Genomic DNA, 14,796 nt, shown 5'->3' with positions numbered 1-14,796 from the left:
GGATAGAAAAAATATAGTAGCAAGATCAAACAGACGGTGCTATACGGTTGGAATTCTGCAATGTATCTTTCGTCATAGAGATGAAAACTTTATGACAAAAAGTTTATGCAGTAATATAGGAATAATTTTTTTGAGATTTTCAAATAATGATAACTAAATTGCAGCAGCAGTAAGGTAGAAAACCATAACCTGTTGCAATTCACGGGGAGATCAAAGGATGATCCGCGGTGGTGGAGATGACGACGGAATTTGACGACGATCTTTTAAGCAATTGTGGGAATTGCTTTGGGCGGTTGTGGAGGGTTGATGGATGGCTGCGGAATGGCAGCGAGATGCCAAGAACGCTGCTCTAATACTAGGTGTTAGAACCCTTGCAGATTCTAAACTTGGGGTTGATCTCTTTAGGGGATCGGCCTCCTTGGAACTCTATAGGGGTTCCTCCCTCCAAGTTACTGCTCAAAGGCTGCAGAAAAGATTCATCTATTGCTTATCAAAAGAGGAGGAATACATGACTATTTATAGGGCTTCTAAACCCTAACTCCTAATAGGACTCCTACTCAAGACTCCTATTCCTTTACAACTCCTTATTCTTCTCTAAGAAACAACCTCCTAACCCTAGCCAGCTTCTTCACCTCTTTAATAGGGGTCAGCTTAGGTAGGTTTTACATGAATGTCCCTCTCAATTAGGACTCTTCTAGCTAGAGTCCTAACAGTTGCCTACCTTTTAGGCTTAGTGTGATTGGTCGAGTCCCTCGAGGTTACACTAAAATGTTGATTGGATCCTGATCCCCACTAGAAGTCTGCCGGAGACTTCCGTTTCACGTGCTGAGGGTGTCGCATGACTCATTAGTAAAATAGTAGGAGCATATTAAGATAGAAGTCCATATCTTGATAGTTTATTTCTTACAAAATCTACATGTTATTCATTTCTGCTGCATCTTTATTTTCAGAAAATATCGTTTTCAAATCCCTTACGTGGCATACTTGATGTCAACCGTCTCACTAGTCCAAATTATACGGATTGGCTCCATAACTTGAGAATTGTTCTCAAGGCGGAGAAAATCGTGTACGTCCTTGATACAGTGATGCCTGCGCCCGAAGAAGGGGCAAGCGATGATGAGATCGCTCGCTACGTGAAGTACATTGATGACTACACTCTTGCTCAGTGCTATATGTTGGGCTATATGACTCCTGAGTTATAGAGACAATATGAAAAGATGGATGTCAGATCCATTCTCCTACATGTCCGTAAATTGTTTGAGGAACAGGGAAGGACTCAGCGATATGAGATATCCAAGAGCCTCTTCCGTGCTAGGATAACTGAGGGGACACCGGTTCAGAACCATGTTCTAAAGATGATTGAGTGGATAGAGAAACTCACAGGTCTAGGAATGGTCCTAGAGGATAACTTGTGTGTGAACATTGTACTTCAGTCCCTACCAGATTCCTTTTCACAGTTCATATTGAATTTTAATATGAACAAGCTTAAGGTGACTCTTGTTGAATCTCAGATTTTGATGATGAAACTAATTGATTTTGTTTAGATATTTAAAAGCACTTTGAGTGATGCAGGTCTACTCGATCAGGATTAGACAGTTGACGCAGGAGGAATTGACGTTGCGCCGGAGGAGATCACGTCAGGATATTGGACGGCAGAAGGCTTCGGATGTCGGGCATCGGGCCAAGGAGAGCGGAATTGCGCCAAGGATATCAGGGTTGCGGAGGTCAACCACCGATTGGGCAACAAGCCGCAAGAGAGGACGATGCGCTGAAGAATCGGACGAAGCGCCAACCAATGACGTGCCGGGCAACAGAATGTCAATTCGCGTTGTAATAATTATCTAGATCGGAGTAGAGTTTTAGTTTATGTGTGCAGGAATAACTACGATAACGACAAAGATATAAAGCGAAACAAAGTGTCGGAGTTAAGCGCGAGGATTCGTTGGGAGTTCGAGAGTTCGACGGAAGTCCGAAGGTTCCTCGGGAATGCTGTTGGAACTAGCCGAGAATGAGTAGGGAGCTTGCTAAAGGGTTTTTTGGAAGCTCGCTGGAAGGTTCGTTGGAAGTTTGTGGAGCTCATTGAGAAAGATCGGAGCTTGCCGAAGAAGCTCATTGGAACTCGCCAAGATCAAATCGTGAAGTCTAGGAGCTTTCCAGGAGTCCGCAGAATGGTTTCCGAGAGTTTATCGGAAGACCGCCGGAAATTCACTGAAAGAAGTCTTGACTTACGGACTTTGTAATAGCTTAGGAAATGTCTTTAAATTCGTAGTTAGTACGTTAATTAGGGTTAGGATTAGGTGTTAATCCTATAACCCAAGTAGGGGCCAATTGGGCCCGAGTTCAGACTGGTTTGGGCCAAGTTTGGAGCCCAACCAGTGAGCTGAAATAGTGTAGGCGGTGGCACCGCTCAGAACCCGAGAACTGAGCAGTGGCACCGCTGGACTGAGCGGTGGCACCACCCAGCACCCGAGAGGTCCGGCGATGGAACCACCAGCCTCGGAAACCCAAGAGAATTCAAAATTTGGAGCCCAAATTTGAATCCTCTTGGGGCCTATAAATACCCCTCAATTCTCAGCTGAGATTACAACGAGAAGCATTAGATTGAGACAAAAGCCTTTGTAAAGTCTTTAGCAAGTCGTTTTCAATTGCTTGAGTGTTCACCTCCTTCTTTCTCTTTGAAAATTTGTAAGAGAGTGAACCACTTGTAAAAGGTTGTAAGAGGGGTATTTGTCCTTTCCCTTCAAAGTGATTTGCTAGTGGAAGTTGGGAGCCTCATCGAAGAAGGCTTCGCAAGTGGATGTAGGTCGCATGACCAAACCACTATAAATCGGTTTGCATTTATCTTATTGTCATTTATATTACTGCAAACCATCTTCACTTTGATGCTCTACTTCTTTGTCTCCTTCTTACATATGCCTTCAAGTTAAAATGCAATCGAAACGGTTTCAAACGAAACGTTGCTTTTATCGTACGAAGTTTCCAGAAGTGTTTAAATTATCGAAAGTTTATCGTACTTTACCACTACACTAATTCACCCTCCTCACCCCCTTCTTAGTGTTGCTCCAGTCCTAACAACTCTCCCAGAGCTCCTCAATATGTTGAGGGAGGCAGAGAGTACTATTAAGAAAGAGAAGCCAGTTCTCTACACTGGTAAGACCAGAAAGAAAATGAAAGCAGAAAGGTCCCTTAAGAAGGGAAAGGGCAAGGGCAGACCAGCTAAAGCAAAGGTTGCTAAGAAAGACCCAGCAAAGGACAAAGGCCAGTGCTTCCACTGTGGTAAAGATGGGCACTGGAAGAGGAACTGCAAAGAGTACCTTACAGAGAGGGCGAAATAGAAGCTTGGAGAAGCTTCAGGTACATTCATGATCAATCTCCAATTGTTAGATTTTTGTGATAGTGCATTGGTATTGGATACCAGTATTGCTGATCACATCTATAATTTATTATAAATTCTAGCAAAGCCGAGGGGAGATTGGCGAGAGGAATATTGCATAAAGGTTTGTTTATGCTAGACACTACTCCACATATCATGAATGTAAATGTGTCCAAGAGGAAATGAGATGAGATGAAAAGTGCATACTTGTGACATTGTAGGCTAGGTCACATCCATGAAAGAAGGATTCAAAAGTTGCTAAATGATGGATATCTAGATCCATTCGACTATGTGTCATATGCAACTTATGAGCCTTGCCTTCGTGGAAAACTGACCAACTCTCCATTTTGTGGAACTGGAGAGAGAGCCACTGAGCTGTTGGAACTCATACATAGTGATGTATGTGGACTTATGTCAACTCATGCCATTGGTGGTTACTCCTACTTCATTACTTTTACTGATGATTTCTCAATGTATGGATATGTTTACTTAATGAAGTACAAGTCCGAGGCCTTTGAGAAATTCAGAGAGTATAAGAATGAGGTGGAGAACCAGACTAGAAAGAGTATCAAAACTCTTCGATCAGATCAAGGAGGTGAGTACTTAAGTACAGAGTTTACTCAATTCCTCAAGGACCATGGGATATTATCCCAATTGACACTTCCTTATACACCTCAGCTCAATGGTGTCTCTGAAAAGAGAAATCGTACGCTATTAGACATGGTACGGTCCATGATGAGTTTCGCTGACCTACCCATCTCATTCTGGGGATATGCCCTAGAAACCACAGCTTACCTTCTGAACAGAGTTCCAACTAAGTCGGTAGTGTCTACACCATATGAGATATGGAAAGGGAAGAAGAATGATCTTAAGGTTGTTAAGATTTGAGATTGCTCTACCCACGTTAAAAGACACAACCCCGATAAGTTAGAATCAAGGACAGAGCGATGCAAATTTATGGGATACCCCAAGGAAACTTGTGGGTATTATTTCTATCATCTCGAGGACCAAAAGGTCTTTGTAGTTAAGAGAGCAGTGTTCCTTAAGGAAAACATTCTTGGCGGAGATAGTGGGAGAATGATAGAGTTGAGCGAGGTTGGAGAACCATGCTCAAGCACCACTCTACAGCCCGAGTCTGTTCAGGTACCTAATACACAAGTTTTAACTTTACGTGGGTCTGATAGAGTATCCCATCCTCCTGAGAGATATGTGGGACATATTAGAGGAGAGGATGTTAAGGATATTGATCTTCAGACCTACAAGGAGGCTATTATGAATATAGACTCCGGGAAATGGCAAGATGCCATGAATTCTGAGATGGATTCTATGTACTCCAACAAGGTTTGGAACCTAGTTAATGCGCCCGAATGTATTGTACCCATCGGTTACAAGTGGATCTTTAAGAAAAATATCAGAGTAGATGGAAAGGTAGAGACCTATAAAGCAAGGCTAATGGCTAAGGGGTATCATCAAAGGTAAGGTGTTGACTACGACGAAACCTTCTTACCCGTAGCAATGCTAAATTCCATTAGAATTCTATTGGCTATTGCAGCACACTATTATTATGAGATCTGGATATGGATGTGAAAACTGCATTCCTCAATGGGAACCTCGAGGAGGATGTGTATATGATGCAACTTGAGGGATTCATGTCCAAGAACTACCCAGATAAGGTGTGTAGGTTGCTTAGATCTATTTATGGACTAAAGCAAACTTCTCGAAGTTACATAAGATTTGATGAGGCAATCAAATCTTATGACTTCGTTAAGAACGAAGATGAGCCTTGTGTGTACAGGAAGGTAAGTAAGAGCGCTATCACCTTTTTGGTGTTATATGTAGATGACATTCTGATCATTGGAAATGACGTAGGAATGCTATCCATAGTAAAGGCTTGGTTATCTAGATACTTCTCTATGAAAGACTTAGGGGAAGCATACTATATCTTGGGGATTAGAATCTATAGAGATAGATCCAAGAGGATGCTTGGCTTGTCCCAGTCTAGGTACATAGAAACCATTGTCAAAAGGTTTGACATGAAAATTTTCAAGAGAGGTCTCAAACCGATGAGACATGGGATATCGCTTTGTACGAGCATGTCCCCAAAGACTCCAAAAGAAAGGGCGAACATGGATATGATACCGTATGCCTCAGCAATAGGGTCTATCATGTATGTCATGCTATGTACTAGGCCTGATATAGCGCATGCTCTGAGTGTCACGAGCAGGTATTAGGCAGATCCAGGCTTGGAGCACTAGAAAGCAGTAAAGTGTATCCTTAAGTACTTGAGAATGACTAAGGATCTTTTACTAGTATATAGAGGTAATAGCCTTAAGGTTGAAGGCTACACGGACTCAAGTTTTTAGACTGATGTCGATGATAACAAGTCGAATTCAGGGTATGTGTATACCTTGAATGGAGGAGCAGTGTGTTGGAAGAGTTCCAAGCAAGATACTACTGCTAACTTGACCACAGAGGCGGAGTACATTGCTGTATCAGATGCAACAAAGGAGGGAGTCTTGGTGAAGAAGTTGATCACAGATTTGAGAGTCGTGCTGGGTAGCGAGGAGCCGATCTCCTTATATTGCGACAACAACGGGGCGATTGCTCAAGCGAAGGAACCTAGGTCTCATCAGAAATTTAAGCATGTTCTGAGGAGGTTCCATCTTATCAGAGAGATCGTAACTCGAGGAGATGTAGCAGTGGAAAGTGTTCCATCCGAAGATAACATTGCAGATCCACTAACAAAGTCGTTGTCTCAGATTATCAGACACATAGGTGATTGGCTTTAGGTCAAGTGGGAGATTGCTAGTCATAGGTGCCCAGCAAGCCAATCATGTGAGTGATGACACTTATGACTTTATACAGAATCTTTTTGCTTATTATATTTTGGCATATATCACTTTATAACTATTGCATATATGCATATATATATTGTGATGTCCTTGGATTTGTGCAATAGGAATCGGATCGTGATGAGATCAGGATAATGAGATCGATTCACCTTTAAACATAGATCCTAAATAATCCCGGTCATAAGTTACTCGAGAGGGACATCGTGATAACCGACAGACTAGTGTGCTGTATATCCGTCCATATGATGGATGCAACTGGTCTCATAGTTGCTCGTGTAGGGACACTAGGGATACAATACAGGTACTCATTGGAGAATGAGTTCACTGATTGATCCGCTTAAGGAATGTTGAATGGTTGATGATGTCTTATTGTCAGACAGCGATTTCGTAGTCCTAGTAGTGTATTTGGTCCTTAGACTTGAGTCACCAAGGATGTCCTGTATGAGTGCTCCACTCTTTGATACCAGACTTATAGGTTTGGCTGTCTCAGATCTAGTACAACTGGTCATTGGGAGTGGTAGTCGACCTTACGAGGGCTATTGAGTGTCGATAGAGGATCATCCACTATCGGCGTCATGAGAGGAATATCCCATATGTTCTTCCTCAGACAAATCCCTGGCCAGGGTCATTCAGGTTGAGAGAGAAAGAGTTCTCCGGGAGAATCCGATTAGAGCGAGACTCAAGTAGACACCGTATGGGTCTGACAGCACCATGCTCGATATACGGTCTCTGGGATATTAGATGGATGAGGGACTATAGGTACACAATAACTGAGGATAGACATGTCCAATGGATTGGATTCCCCTGTATTGTTTGGGGACTACGGCGTAGTGGCCTAGTACGTCCGTAGTCGATGAGTCAAGTGAATTATTACAGAGATAATAATTCACTGAGTTAGAAGGAGTTCTGACAGGTATGACTCATGGCCAGCTCGATATTGGGTCTAGAGGGTCACAAACATATGGTAGGCATTGCGATGAGTAGAGGTTCGGATATGAGATATCCGACGGAGCCCTTGTCTTATTGGATATCCAATAAGCCCCTGAATTATTGGATCTCGGGATTATTGGATCCCATGGACGAGATCCAATAAGAGCCCATGAGAGATTATTGGATAGAGATTCACTAATCTAAAAGGCTTGGGTTATTGGATGTAGATCCAATACCCATTAGGGGAGGATCCATTAGGGTTTGACAGGGGACCCCTATAAATAGGAGGGATTCAGAGCCTCATAGGCTAGAGCCTTTGCTTGCCTCTCCTATTCTCCTTCCCCTCTCCACCTCAGAGCAGGCTTGGAGTTTTGAGGAGCGTCGTCGCAGCCCTGCTGTGTGGATCACCGCTAGAGAGGAGGACGCTTGACCTCCTTCACCCTCTCCTAAGGATCTGCAAGGAAACAGGGATATACGATCTCCCTATGTAACACAATCTATTCTATACGCAGTTTTTTCAGTTTCGCGGATTTTGCGCACCAATCTTCGCACAACGATGAACATCTTTTTGGGAATCGGGGATTTTATTTTTCTTGTTCTTCCGCTGCGCATCTGATGTCGCCCCCAAGATTTCCCAACAATCTGGTCCTGGCCACCCGATCAGCGGAGTTAACCCTTCCCAAGGCACGGGGCGCTGCCTCTCCAAACCGCCCCACGATGAGCCAATCTAGCTTCCCCTCGCAAGCAATCAACACAATCGCAGCATTCCGACCCAGGCATGCCTCTCGCCCCCTCAGGGACCCCACGGCATGCCTTGATGGGGGGGGGGGGGGAAGTGATAAGGTATATTTTGGGTCCGAGACACGTCATAGCCAATGCCACGCCGTGCTACAGCCGAATCAGAAAGGGGAGCACACTCACACGCCAAGTCAGAATCCATATCGAGGCGCTGTTTGGTACGTCCACCACGTCAACCCGCGTACCACCACGCCAACCCTCGTACAACCGACCCTTGTATAGTAGTATAAAAGCCCCTGGCCGACATCAGGTCAGGGGGGACAAAACAATTCAACCCACCACTGACTTGCTCGTCGGAGGGGCCAAAGTCGAGAATCACTCGACGAAGGCCATTTTTGTAGGCAAGTGGTCATCCCCGAGCCACGAGCACCTCGACCTGGGAATCACCATCTAGCGAACGAATGCGAGCTGCTAACCAGCTCGGGAAGGGAGAGACGTTGCTCAACGCAGATGGTGCCCAAACCGAGAAACGCTAATCAACACCCGTCGCGAGGGTCCGGCGCGTCCAACTCAGCCGATAGAGAACTCCCGACATCGACCCGTGAACCGAGCCATGCTGACTCACTAGCCACGGTATATTTGTTTACCAACAGATGGAGTATAAAGATAATTCTTCTCAAGAAACGAAGTTAAACAAGGATTTTGACAAGGTACATTTCTATATGTTATTATCAAGAGGAGAGTTGTTGTAGGGAAGAGCTGAACTTTGTGATTTGCTTAGAACTACCTTTCTACCTGAGATAGTTCCAAGTTCAAGAGCTCTCTGGGTAGATATTGTGATTGAACCAGTATATCCAATCTTCTCTGGTGATATCAGTTGTTTTACCATATTTGATTTTGTATTGATATCAGTTATTGTACTGTTCGTAATTATGCAATATATTTAACTCATATGTCAATTTGGAGTCTCCTCTTTTTCCAAATTCTGACTAGACTACATGCTTAACTTCCACAATATCTATCAAATAGGCAACTAAATATATCACCCTCAACTATCATCTTCTTCAGTCTGAAACATTTTAGAACAGTAGCATTTTTTTTCTGTTTTATGAGATAGTGAACCAACATTCAGACATCTGTTTTTTTTCTCACCTACATCATTCATTTGTTTATATGATCCCTTGACCTATAACTTTGATATACAAATTTTTTTATTATAGTGTTTACTGATCATTGATCTGAAAAATTATTTTTTTGAGTTTGTGTCATCTAAAAGGTTTCAATTAATTTTGAAATCAAAAATTTCCCCCCTAGATAATGAACAAATTATCACCAAACTAATCTTTTTTACACTAGTTTATCTGTCAGGCACTTTGGAACTCAATCATTGCTATCTTCTTGTACAGGTTGAGATGATTCTTCAAGCTCTAGAATATGAAATGCATGCACTGATATACGCAAATCGCATCAAGAAGCTAAAGAGAAAAATAACGAGGGATGATATGCGCATCAATGACTTCTGAACTCGTGCTTCTATTTTTCATTCATACGTAGAACAATGTCTAACATATCTTATTTTTCATTGATATGTGGAACAATATCTAACATATGATATAAAAGAAGGTCATTGTGAACATGAAGCATGATGCTCCATGACATAGGTGTTATCACCAAACTAACCCATACTTAAACCCTATATTAAAAATCAAACATCTCAATCTCTATATATATAACACTAAAGTCAAAGGCTCTGTTTGTTGCCGGCTGTCAGTTTTCATCAACTTGGATGAAAAAGATGATGATGATATTTAAGTAAACCCATTTCATTATTCTTGAGATACAAGTCTTGACTTGGATATAGACCAAGTCAATTAAATCCCACTAAGTTGGGTATACTGTAGCTTAATCATTTTTGTCGCATTTTCCCTAGCTCATATCATTTCTTATATTGGATGCCAATTTACAGACTATGTTATCCTCGTCACCCCTGTTTGGTCAATGACACATTACTCCATCCTGGCTTTCATATATAATAAGGGTAGCGTGGAAGCAGTGAATAAACAAAATGCTTTGTGCTAAAAAAGTTTTCTCCATCATTTGCCATTGCAACAACAATGGCAAGCCTTCCGATGTAGATGACGAGAGCTTGATGGAGCTTTACGAACCCTGGGTGGATCCAACGGTTGAAATTATCAATATGTTCATAATAAATTGGATATATCAATGTGTATATATTTTATGTATATAATAATAATAAAATCAGAAGTCCAAATTGTATATTTTATGTTTAATATTTATAAAATTATGATTAGAACTCTCGAACTAAGTTAATAGCCTCGTCTATATTTTAGATACCTAACGATTACTCTCTTTCAGATCGAAGCATATTAATCTCACCAAATCAAATTGATTATCAAATTTGACGAAATCAAAATATTATATAAAATCTATTAATAAAAAAGAACCAAATGCATATACTAAAAAGTGAGAAGGATGAGTTGCTCCCGAGGCACGTGCCTCCCAAGAAAAGTCTGCCGGGAGAAAGAACTGGAGGGCTACGAGGTCACGTGACATGATGACACTAGGAGGGTCCACTCTGGGGCCCAATGGATCGACCAATAGGAGCCTCTCTGCTCTCCACCGTGCGTAAATTTGAAACCTCTCTCTCTCTCTCTCTCTCTCTCTCAATGTATATTTACTCCCTCTCTTCCGACCCCCATCATAAACTGATCTCCTCTCTCTCTCTCTCTCTCTCTCTCTCTCTCTCTTCAACTCTTCTTCGTCCCCTTGGTTAGAGTACGAGAGGGGAGAGATGATTCGCTTCCGCGACGTGTTCAACAGCATCATGTTCGTCGTGACGATCCCAATCCTGAGCGCCGGCATATGGCTGGCCGTGCGAGCCACCATCGAATGCGAGAAGTTCCTGCAAGGGCATGTCATCGGCCTCTTCCTTCTCATCGTCTTCCTCACTTGTGTCGTCGGCACCTGCTGCCGCAACTCCTGCCTTCTCTGGCTCTACTTCTCGGTTATGTTTATCCTCATCTTCTACTTCATCGTGTTCGTCTTCCTCGTCTGTAACATTATGAATTTTTTTTTATATAGGATCAAAACATATTTTCACAAGTATGTACAGAGTTAAATAAATAAACATCATTTTATTAATATACATAATTTATAAATATTTATTATAATTTATTTATTCATCAAATTATAATTTAAAAAGTAGTCATAAGTTTTATTAAAAAATATAATAATGCTAACTCGAAAATAAATCCAAGTAACTCTATTTAGCGATTGAGAAAGGTTTGTTGTCCATTGAAATATACTACTTGGAGGCTATTTTAAAAATTTTAAAAAAATTCAATAATACTAAGTAGGAACCCCTATAAATCAACTATAAAATGATTGCATGATCAAAAGTCAATAATCATACTAGTTTATATCAAATACCCGAAAAAACACTCCCTCAATAGTAAATAAAGAGGCTTTATCATGTAAGATAAATTGTGTTCTCCCAACAACGATGGAGATAAACTCATATCGCACTCCCAACAACGGATAAAATAGTGCCCCTCACCCGTTAAAGTGGGAACACGTTCATCCTAATAGTGAATGGAAAAAACTATCTAACAAGCATGTCTAAAGGCTTGTTAATCCTCGAAGTGAGTCACACTACCTACCATTGATAGGGAAATAACATTATCTTATACTAGTCATGTTTATATCAAGATGAAATATCACATTAAAATATTTTTTAAATATCATTAATATCAAATAATATCAATTAACTCTCAATTGAAATGAACCCTAGTTCAATCGATCTAATTAAACTCGATTTAACTAAAATATGCCTGAACTAATTTCTAATTCTTATTTAACTAATTTAGAATCACTTTAGACTAATATAATTTGGACTAGATTGGGTTTAATTTAGGTTAACCAAACTTAAATAAGAAAGATAATAAAACATACCTCTCCTCAATAGGATGTAACTTCTTATTCCTCTTATTACTGTGCCTGGTTTAGTGAGGAACGGAGTAAGGAATCCCTCTCCTAAAATAGGAGGAAGTAAACCTTCCGTATAAGGAATTTTATAATTTTTATATTTATTTATTATTTAATTTTATTAACAAAAATGATATTGTCCTACTTGAAATGTTAAATATTTATTTTCTAAATTTCCTTAACAAGAAAGGAATAAAAAAATTATGCTTAAATTTGGGATTTGGTTATATTTCTCCGATCCTAAAGGAAATTTGATCCTTAAATATAACTTATCTCAAGAAAATAGGTAAGGATAATACTCTATCTCATCTTTTTATCTTTCCAAATGGTATTATTGTCGATGGATCTTTACTAAAGGTATAATTTTATTCTTTAAAACATATTTTTTCTTTCCAAGATATTAATTTGTTGCTCTAAAAAGGTGACATTGTTTCTTATTTATAAAGGTTGATAAGATATGATATGAGATGAATCCTCGATATATATCCAGAGTATAGAGATATGAATACATCATGGATGCCAACCAAAACAGGGGGTAATGACCATATGTATGCCACATGTTTAACCTTCTATAAGATTTCAAATGTATAATGAATCTAGGGGCTAACTTTTCACGTTGGTCAAATCTCATGGCTCTCATGATTGGTGACACATTCAAGAAGACAATCACTAACTTTGAACTTCATATCTCTTCATCTTTGTATAATTTTTTTTGGGCTATTAATAATATCTAACATATAGTTCGAATATTATCATCATCTATTTGAATCGATTAAGGTCTCAAAAGCTTACATTCGCCCACCTTATCCTAGTACATAGGTGATCTACACTTTCTTCCGTAAAGAGCTTCAAAATAGGGCCATTTGTATATTATAGTAATAATCATTATCGTAAGCAAACTCAATTAGGGGCAAGTGTATATCCTAACTTCCACCAAAGTCCAAGGCATAAGCTCTTAAGAAATCTTTAATAGTTTGTATTGTTTTCTTAGATTGACCATGGGTGAAAGACTTTATTAAATTTTAATTGTTTGCCTAAAAAGTTTTGTAGGCTTCTTCAAAACTTAAAGATAAACCCTGGATGGATCTGCTAGTCATAGGTGCCATGCAATATAATCACGTGAATAATGACGTGTGACATGACATATAGTCTTTTTACTTATTATTATTATTATTATGATATTTTCTTACTTTATATTGTTTGATGCATAAATATATTATGATGTCTATAGATCTGTGGAATGTAAATCAAATCGTGATGAGATCATGATAATGAGAACGATTTACCTTTAAACATAAACCCTAAATAATCCTAGTCATAAGTTACTCGAGAGAGACATCGAGATAATCGGACAGACTGATTGTTGTATACTCGTTCATATGATTGAGGCGGCTAGTCTCATAATTGTTCATGTGAGGACACTAGGGCTACAGTGTAGGTGCTTATTGGAGAATGAGTTCACTTATTGATCCGCTTACGAAATGCTGGATGATTGATAATGCCTCATTATCATACAGCGATTCCGTCATCCCAGTGATATATCTGGTCCTTAGACTTGAGACACCAAGAATATCCTGTATGAGTACTCCACTCTTTGATACCAGACTTATATGTTTAAAAGTTTCAAATCTAATACAATAAGTTATTGGGAGCTACAGCCAACCTTATAATGACTATTAAGTGTTGATAGAGAATCATCTGCTCTCGGTGTCATGAGAGGAATACCTCATGTATTCTTGCTTAGACAAATCTCTGGCTAGAGTCATTCGGATCGAAAGAGAAAAAGTTCTTCGGGAGAATCCGATTAGAGCAAGGCTCGAGTAAAAACTGTATGGACCCGACAACACCATACCCGGTATACAGTCTTTGAGATTTTAGATGGATGGGAGACTATAGATACATGGTAACTGAGGACAAATATGTCCAAAAGATTGGATTCCCTAGTATAATTTGGGGACTGCAGCATAGTGGCATAGTATGTCCGTAGTCGATGAGTCGAGTGAATAATTACGAAGATAATAATTCACTAAGCCAGAATGAGTTAAGTTGACAATAAGGAAAGAACCAAATCGTCATGAGCTAGACTTTTTGGCTGTTATTTTCTCCTCCCTTCTCCTCCTCAGATAGTAAGTGTGAAATTTTGGAAAACGGTTCGAGGAGCGTCGAAAGACATTATCATGACGTCAATGTTTTGTTATCAGAGAGATTTTGTAATGAATTAACTCCATCGAGATTGGTCATTCGTACGATGACTTATCAGTTTGGATTACCCATGAGACTGTAGTTAAAGATAATTATTCTTTCTACAAACAGAATAATTGTGTTCTAGATTCCAATGGATACGATTGTCATACTTTATGAAAACATTTTATTGGTCCTAAAATCTACAACTATTCCACAAACGGTTGCTATAAACCCCATCAACTACAATTGCAACTCATCAAACCTACCTATTATGTTGTAATACCCTTGAAACCATATCACGCTTGTTCTTTGAAGTGTGGGATTGCTTGACTCAAATTCTCCTAACCTAAGACGATGGCTTCGAGTTCATGATTTATGATCAAAATGACATATTGAAAACAAATCACTTATCCATTATGAAGCATTGACACTTAATCTACCATGCATTTGGACAACGATGAATGACATAAAACCCTTCTAATCTTAACTGACATCATTCATAATTTTATATTATTTTTATCAATATAATCAGGTAATCCATTTGTAGATAAATCTATCTTTTTATGATTAGATATCTTGAACTAACATGAATTTAGATAAATCACTTTCATGATTAGATAAATCTATCTTTTCTTTTGAATACAAAAAAATGACAAACATGAATTTAGTAAACCGTCAAATGGAGGAATTAAAATTGTTAAATTTAGTAATTAT

This window comes from Musa acuminata, chromosome BXJ1-1 (assembly GCF_036884655.1).
Source record: "Musa acuminata AAA Group cultivar baxijiao chromosome BXJ1-1, Cavendish_Baxijiao_AAA, whole genome shotgun sequence".
NCBI lineage: Eukaryota > Viridiplantae > Streptophyta > Magnoliopsida > Zingiberales > Musaceae > Musa > Musa acuminata.
Note: the sequence above shows the minus strand (reverse complement) of the source record.